At 36.8% G+C, this 9,339-nt stretch overlaps 1 long non-coding RNA gene across 1 annotated transcript; it reads left to right on the top strand.

Annotated features, from left to right (window-relative positions):
* Window positions 1-2,219: 2,219 nt before the first annotated feature.
* Window positions 2,220-9,290, top strand: LOC147381019 (uncharacterized). The gene is made up of 3 exons (XR_015174821.1): window positions 2,220-2,377; window positions 6,897-7,005; window positions 8,535-9,290. It is a non-coding gene; the product is annotated as an uncharacterized LOC147381019 (long non-coding RNA).
* Window positions 9,291-9,339: the final 49 nt, after the last annotated feature.

The following is a 9,339-nucleotide window of genomic DNA, read 5'->3' as shown; positions in this document are numbered from 1 at the left end:
GAAGAACCGATATGAGTGATGGAAAGACCCGAGCCACCACCGATCATAATGTCATCCGAGCCATCGTATGGAGCATGCATGGAGAGATTGTTTAGATCAGCTGTAACATGGTGAGAGGCTCCATTGTCCAAGAGCCAAGATGTATGATTGGGAGTATTGGAAGCATAATGAGCATTTGGTTGCCATGGGGTAGTAGAGTGATTGTTCGAAGCAGGGGAAGGACTATTGGATGTGTTAACTGGGACTAGTTGAAACGAGGGACACCATTTCGCTGTATGTCCTTGTATCCTGCAAATTTGGCAATAACCTAGGTATGGCCTAGATAGGCGATAACTGGGTGTTGTGAGTTGGCCACTATTTTGTGTAGTAGGATACTTTATTTGGTGGTTGTTGGAGGAACGCCATGAATGATTGGTAGTGCTTGAAGGTGCATGTGATCGCAAAGGTGCTGGATTCTTGCTCGTGGGATTAGTAGTTGCAGGAAAGTGAAGGGGGTCTGGTTTGGTGGTGAGTACCAAAGCTTCAAAATTGAGAAACTTTTCATGTAGTTCCTCAAAGGTTATAGGCATGTCTTTGGCTTGGACAACACGTGTTAGTTCTCTGTATTCATCGCCAAGGCCATTAAGTATCTTGTCGGTGAGATCTTCTGCATCTAGTGGTGCTCCAAAAAGGGCAAGCTCATCAGCTTTTGCCTTGATGGATTGTAGGAACGCTGTGACACTGTCAGAGCCTTTGGTGATCATCTTGAATTGACTTTTGACCTGTTTGATGCAGCCACGAGAAGGCTTGGCATAGGTGGTGGCCAAGATAGTCCATGCTTCGCGAGTGGTCTTGGCTTGTACAATGAATGGTATGATGGTGTGGGAGATGGAGCCAATGATTGCATTCAAGATTAACTGGTCCTGTCGGATCTAGAAAGTGTGAGCAGGGTTGGATTTAGTTGTTTCATTTTGAGTGAGAGTGGCTGAATGACATGGCTTTGAGCCATCTACATAGCCTAGGAGGTCATAGCCAATGAAGAGGGTGTGAAATTGCAGTTTCCATGAGAGGTAGTTGGTAGAGGTGAGTTTTAGAGGGGTTTGGGCAGCAACATTAATGCTGATAAGGGTGTTCTGGGATTCATTGGTGTTGAGAATGGAGAGAGAAGAGGTAGCCATGGCTGTTCAAGATTGAAGAGAGAAGGGGAATGTGAAAAAAAAAATTTTGAATTTGTTATCTCTGGTTTTGCTCTGATACCATAATAGGATTTTAAAACTGATACTTTCTTATTGATTAATCAATCGTATAAATACATACGAAGATAGCAAATAATGGTTGAGGATCCTACAAACTAGGAAGGTTACAAACTGAATCCTATATCTATGGATGACAACTAATTACTGTTAAATACATTTGAATAATACAATCTGATATGAAAGACTAAGTCTAGCAGTTGAGAACAACTAAGTCTTGCAGTTGAGAATAGCTGATTATCTCACAATTGATTATCTCTATTACTTTTAGGGTGGAAGGTTAATGGCGTTCCGTGCAACACCGTGGTTATTTGTACCCAAATACTGGCATTTTTTGTCAAATTGTTGTTAATTTCCTAAATTAATTTCTAAATATATTTAAATACATAGAAAATACTTAATGGCGATTTTATTTATGTCGATAATACCTATGAGACAACGACATTGTATGTTAAACTACCGGTTATCCCTCTGTCAATATTTTTTAAAATGTACCTAATATGATTTTAAAACTTGATTTCGCGTCTCGTTTGGTCCATGCTAAATACCGAGTTTTCTCGGACGAGTTTTCCAATATGTTTGAGACGTCTCGTTAAAAAAAAAAAAAAAAAGTGAATGTGGGGTTTTATATCTCATCCGAAATATTGACTTGTCCATCCATCTCGTCCATGCCTGATACCGAGACAACTTGGGCAATATGTCTCGGTCTCGGACGAGTTTTGAAACCATGGTACCAACGAAAATACTGGTAATACCAACGAAAGAATGGTGGTGCTTGTCACACCGCGATTAAGTCCCTAAATTAATTTGTAAATTAATTTTGATACATAAAAAAGAAAAAAGAAAAAAGAAAAAAAAGAAAAAAAGAAAAAAAAGACTTAACGGTGACTTTATTTGTGCCTGTAATACTCAATTGCCGCTAGTACTCACTCAGTAAATTTTAAAATTAATTAAAATAACTTTAAGGGCTGTGTTAAAAGGTCGCTAATACAATAGTTAACGGCATTTAGTAACGAGTCGCCGTTAACGAATTTAGTTCCAAAACACTTTTTATTTCCCCCTCTGAAACTCGAAATGTGTCTCTCTCGATCTCTTCTCGCTCAAGAATCTCGATCTCTTCTAGCTAAAGAAATTGAAAGAATCAGGTTCGATTCTCCACCTCTTTAAATATTTTCAAAGATTGCTTGTTGTATAAAGGCAAAAACCGAAAGGTTGTACTTTGTGTGTGAGAATTTATTATTTAGTTGAGGTTTGATTCTTTTTTCTTGAGATCCATAGTTGGGTTTGTGTGCATTGATTCAGTTCTTCTGATTTTATTGAGATAGTTGGTGTAAATTTGTTCTTTATCTCTATCTTTCCATGTTTAATTTGAGGTAAAATAGAATAGAATAAAGAACTAATTCAGGTGGAGTTATTTGAACTTGGGACGATTTATGTTGCTTTGTTATGGGTTCTGTCACCTAACACAGAGACGTCAAACTTGATTTATTATTGGTTTCATGATAGTTCAAGGATCCTAACTAGAGATTTGAGGCATAAATATTTTAATTAAATAATTAAAATTATTTTATTTATTTATTTGGTATATTGGGGTGTTAATATAAATATTGTACATGCATTAAGGAAGGAACCATTAGCTGCTTATGAAGATGGGAAGCAAGCAAGGAGTTTCCAATACGTTTCAGATCTGGTAAAAATAAAATATTTAATTTTGTTAGTAATATAATTATTTTCTTGATTTGTTGTCTTAATGTGATCAATTGGGTGTGGGGGGCTTATTGTAGGGTTGCATTTGGAATTAAGTAAATTTGGTTACTGAGTCATTATGTAGGGTTTCATTGTGGAAAAAATGGGATATCTGAAACTTAATTTCATAAAGATTTGAGATTTTTTTGTTCACAAGAAGTGAGAATCTGGACCAAATATTACCCTTAATGGATGACCTTTAATTGAGAAGATATGAAGGATAGTATTATTGAAAAAATATTGTTTAGATGAGGAAAATGGGTTAATTATTAAATGTTAAAAATGAGTGGTCAATAGTTAAGTAGTAGACACCACTGGACTGATGCTTGTATCTATTTGTTAATTGGGTGGGTCAGAGTCAAACAACAAAGGGAACTTCCTTGTGTTGTCCTTTTCTAGTTGGTTTGACAAATTGCAAAACCACTTTGAGGTTATGAGTATAAACTCCATCTTACCCATCACAAAAAAAAGGGAAAAGAAAAAGAAAGGAGTTAGTTTATCATTCTTCCCAACTCCACCAGGCTGTAAGTTCCTGACTCCACCGGACTTATTGACTCAGCCACCAGATGATTGATTTGATGTGTTCTTTTTTCAGACAAACTTATTATGTTGGGTTGTCTAAGTGAATATCGTGTTTTGGGTAATGGTCCATGATACTTGCTTTTTAAGGCAAACTTATGGCTTTATTAGTTTGCTTACTTATGATAATGGTCTATGCTATAATAGATCATTATTAATACTTGTTTTGGATAATGGTTTGCTTTTTGGATCTTAATTATATATAAATTGCTTGACTTGTTGGCAAGCTTGCTATTTTTTTAATCTTCTGTAAATATTTAAAACTGGGATTGTGTCCATTACTAGCCTAAACAAATTGCTACACTAGAGAAGTGTTGTTATTAGAGCACATGTAGGCTTTAATAAGATTTGGTAAGTGGATAACATTGGGGGTAAGACCAGGCCTCTCTTGCTCTTGTTTTCATTCTCTAAATAACATTAGGCTTTCATTATGTCCGTAAGACTATCCTTATCTGTGCATAAAACTGAAGTAGACACCCTTTTTTGTGTTTGGTTTAGGGGTATTGATTTCAAAATTGTTGTTGTGGATGATGGGAGTTCTGATGGTACTTGAGAAGTTGTAAAAAAAATTGAAGTATGGACATGTGTTTAATAGCTACTTAAGGAAATGTAGACACTCCAATTTGAACGGGCCCCTACTCGAAAGGGTCAAAAAATACCGATTCTTCAACAAAGGTTGCCAACGGGCCTCCAAGGCCCAAATCATCGAAAAATGACACTTTGATCAAGCCAAGACCCCTAAGACCTCTTAATGGTTTAGTGGGCCCACCAAAGGGATTTGACCTACCCTACACCTTCCCAACCTTCACCGCTCCGCTCTTGTATCCAGAAATATTCGATTTTCAATAAAATTCTCCAACGGGCCTAAAAAGCCCGATTTGCGAACACGTGGCATTTTGACCGATCCAATGATTTAAAAAATCTCAAAAAAATGAATAAAATTAAAAAATGAGACTTGGGACACTTACCACTTCCCCTTCATCGCTCCATCCTCCGAATCCACAAATACCCTAAACCCGTTTAAAGCCCATGAACCTTCAATTCTCCAAAAACCAATTTCCCACCTTATCCCTAACCTAAAATTAATCTTATATCACCTAAAATTTAAAACCAACCTAGACCCTCATAACCATATCCAAGGTAACCCCTAACTAATTTCTAAAACCCAAAGCCACTTCTAAAACCCAAGCCCAACACTACAAAGCCCACAAATCATTATCCATATCCAACCCATAACCTTAACCCATAAACCATCATCCACATCAAACCAATCACCACTTTATCATCAAAAGATGACACATGTCATCATCTCCTTTCACCTCCTTCATCTAATCACCTACCCCCATCACCTTTCTTTAAGCAATTCATCTAACTTATCACTTCTCTCCAAAAATCACCTCAACCCATACTCTACCCTAACCTAATCTATCACTCTTCTCTAACACCATCAACCACCCACATCACAACCCATATCTTCTACACCCTAACCTATCACCTTTCTCTAACACCATCAACCACCCACATTATAACCCATATCTCCTACATCCTAACCCATCACCTTTCCCCAAAACACTCCACTAACTTACATCACAACCCACACCTCCCATCATCATCACCAAACTAACCCATACTCTTCTCTCTAATCAAACAACTACCATCACCAATCAACATACCTCATCAACTCACTCTCTCATTATTTTTGCCACATGTCATCATCCCCTCAACTCTCCCAAAATCCAACTAACCAACTTCTTACACTACCTATCCTCCCAAATCTAAACACCTTACCTCTTCTATCAACCTAACACTCAATCAAACACCTAACACCTAACACCTTACACCCCCATTCTCTCCATCAACCATCACTCACCTCATCTCACCAAACACTCTACTCAAATGGATTTAGTAGGATCCAAACCACTTGGATCTAATCACTACTCACTTCCACTCATTACACAATTACCTTCCCTTTAACTCTAAATTGCATACCCTCCATCATTAAAACTCATGTCATTAGCTATTCTCCCAACCCTTCATCCTATTATACCCCTAAAATACCCTCCAAACATCTATAAATACCTCCTCCTCTTCCCAAAATGGGTTACGAAGTCTCATTAAAAAATTTACGCTCTAATCCTCTCTTCTCCATTCTCACATCAATCTTCTAAAAAGAAAAATACTCTCACATTTTACTAAGGATCTTAGAAGATATTAAAGAAGAAGAAGAAAAGAAAGAAAAGCAAGGTTGAAGCTACAAGGTGGGTCAAAAGAATCATTTCCCCCCCCCTTCTTCTTCTCTACCCTTTCTATTACCCTCTTCTACTATCCCCTTCCTCAATTTTTTTTTTTTTAGAATGCTTCTAGGATGTGATGCTACCCTCCCTTATCTCCGGTAGATTGGACTTCGGTCCGATTGAAAGTATAAGGGGTAATCCTTTTTAAAAACAAGATCGATTTTAACTCCTAAATCGTTTTAAGGCAATTGGAATTCGGATCCTTCTCTATCCATGAGAATGGACCCCTATCTATTAGCCAATACTTTTCAAAAGCATGTCATGTAAAGGCTAAACTTCTATATGGGTCATCCCCTTCGATGAGATGTTCCCTATAGTCTAAGCCGACATTAAATCCTACTTAGGGAACAAGTCACCAACATGTGGCAATTCATTTTTTTATTTTTTTTTTGTTTAATTAAAATGATCGAGTTGAGTTGAGGTTACCGCCACTTGGCGGGGAAAAAAGAGTGCCTAACACCTTCCCTTTTCTCCAAACGAGCCGCTTACCCCGATCTCGAGGTTTGATCGGTACCTTATCCATCGTGAGTTACCATGTGCCAAAATGACATATTTTTCAAAACATGCGCATTGGGTGACCATTCACACCCACTTACAATATGAATGGTGGCGACTCCAAACCTTAGTAGATGTGGCCATCGTAATCGAGAACCATGTATCTACAAGAAACATAGGCCATCTACCGACGATTTGACAAGCAGATCTACCATGGCTTGTTTGCAATACTTTCCCCATTAAAATCATAATTATCTATGCCTTATTTTGTTGTTGGCAACATGAAATCTGTTTCACTATTCAGTCCTCCATTAAAATATGGATAGTTGTAATATTGATCTTATAAATTTGAACTGCACCCTCATGCTGAACGTGGCCGTCATTAATACATTTAGCGACTCTACCTCTTGCGACGCTCAATGACGGTCAAGCTAGCTGTAGCTGTAGGTTTTAGTGACGGTTTTGTTTAGCTATGGAAACAGCCACAGCCATCGCTATAGGTCTATTTTGTAGTAGTGCCTGTATCATTGAACTTGATGGTTTTGAGCAGGTCCATCTAGGAGATACCCATCACAACTTGATTGAAAGTGCCTTTGAGAACAAAACAACCAGGAGCTGTTCAAATTACTATGCAAGAACTTGCAACGAAAGGTGGTGAGGTGAGATTGATGTAATTTTGTACCTCATTGTTCTTATGAGATTGCTACGAACTACAAATGTGCAGGTTATCTAGACTATAGGTGTTGTTTATGCCCCTACTACCGCTTTTAATTCTCTTCGCACAAATATTAGGTCCTGGACAATTTAATACTAGAAATAGTTAAAGTTTTGTGGCTGAACATGATTCTACGAACATGAGTCTGTGCATCTAACGTAAATTCTACTTTTATACACTATGGTACGGTATGTAAATTATGTTGGATATTAAGTGATTAAGATCAGATAGAAATGGTATGTTAAACTATTAATATAGAAGCTTTATATTGCAAAGCATAGAAGTAGAACTAAACAATGTGGTAGACTACCATCATTTTGTTATTACAGTTCATGTAGATATTTGTATATAATAAAGATAGAGTCCAAAAATATTGCTAACAGATACTCTGTCAAATATTGGATATTGGCTTCAATTCTTATAATGATCCCAAGAGTTTGGTACAATGGAGGCACTACTTTTCTAGTGCTCTGTTAATTTAGCTATTTTTATGGATATTAGGCTGGATAATGACCGTGATAATTTCAATACAGATTGAATATGATGTCAAATCACGTGTGGTAAAAACTTTCTGAAAACTTTGTTTCTGCAGTGTTAAGCATTTTTGCATAGATGCATCTTGCTTCAAGGTATAATTATAAGTAATGGAAAGTTACATATTAGTTTTTTAAGGTGCAGTAAACATGCACCTTCATGTTTGTGGTTTGAGGAAATCTCAGAATTTCTCTACTTCACATTTGGAGAAGCAATTAAATTGAGGAGTTGCATTTTGCAGTTTTGATAAACGGATGGTGACTATAAGCCAAATCTTGATAATTTTTTTTTTTGAAAGGTCTTCATTTATGTATAGATTTTTTTTATTATGTACATCACGTAATGCAGTGAATATGTATTTGTATCATTTCTTTATTTATTTCTTTTTATTGGGTATAATTGAATTCACTTATGCTGTGTTTGGATTGAGAGAAGAGAAAATAAATGAGTTTATATCCATTTCTTCTCCTGTGTGGATTATTAAGTGGGGAAGAAGAGGAGAGAAAAAAAGGTTAATTTTTTTTTTCTCTCCAAAAGTGGATAGAAGAGGAGAGAAACCCTTTTAAAATATTTTAATATGTCAACTCTGCCCCTAGATCTCTTTTAAGATATTTTAAAATTCCAAAGTTGTCCTAAGTTCTCTCCTGTCGATCCAAACATGGTGGAGAGAAATTGAGTTTCTCTTCTCATCTCTTCCCTTGTTTTCTCTTCTCTCCACTTCTCTCAATCCAAACACAGCCTTAAAGTTGTTGTCTTTATTACAATGGCCTTGAGGTGGTAGTGTTGTTTGTGGCTCCCAGGTTCTGGATTTTTAAAGTGGGTAAAAAAAAATTATTTGTATGGCTTCTGTTTCTAACTAATAAAATTATTAAAAAAAAAAAACGATTGTTCAAGGTGTTTCTAACCGCTACTAATTCAATTTTTGATATTTTAAAACAGTACTTGACTCTTTCGGATTGAGGAATGTTGCAATGCAGCCCTAAAATGGTAAAATGCCAACCGACATAAACTGGGGTGCCATCTGACCTTCATTAGGAACGAGACACCGTTCTGGATCCCTACTCTTTTTCATTAGTCTATGGTTATGCTCTTACTTGTATCTTGAGAGTTTCAAAGTAAATTAGAGCTGTTATATACTGACTTCCTGCCACACTGTGTTCCATACTGTGATGAGATGGTGGTGTGCGTGGAACCACAAATGCTTTCATTCGTACCTCAAGGAAAATCATCTATAGCTCCGTGCACACCTCCACGCTAGGGCAGTGTTATGTGAAGTCAGTTTAGCATTTTCATTAGATAAATCACCTCATTCGTTTTTTTTAATAGATATCTAGCACATGATTAACATTTTTCATTGGAAAATGCTGAAGTAACATTGAAATTGACATCGTTTGGGACATTGTTGACGTGGATGTGTCTATATAATAATAGATGCTTTTCATCGTGATACAAGTGAGAAGCATCTATGGTTTTGTGCACACCAATGTCCCAAACGATGTAAATTTTAATGTTAATCCAACACAACTCTTTTTCATTATTACTCAACCACTTGCACCCACACGGTCCTAGTAGTATTAATATATAGAGCTGCTATTAGCTAGGGGTGCACATGATTCGGATTTTGGCAAAATTGGAATCGATCCAAACATGATCGGTTCTACAAATTTGGAACCGATCCAATCCAATTACCCTATAGAACTGAATCAATCCAATCCAATCTTGGCTTGGATTGGTTCGGATCGGT

The sequence above is a fragment of the Akebia trifoliata genome, unplaced genomic scaffold, assembly GCF_017979445.1.
Source record: "Akebia trifoliata isolate Shusen 1 unplaced genomic scaffold, ASM1797944v1 Contig00819, whole genome shotgun sequence".
NCBI lineage: Eukaryota > Viridiplantae > Streptophyta > Magnoliopsida > Ranunculales > Lardizabalaceae > Akebia > Akebia trifoliata.
This window is presented reverse-complemented; position numbering and strand designations above follow the sequence as displayed.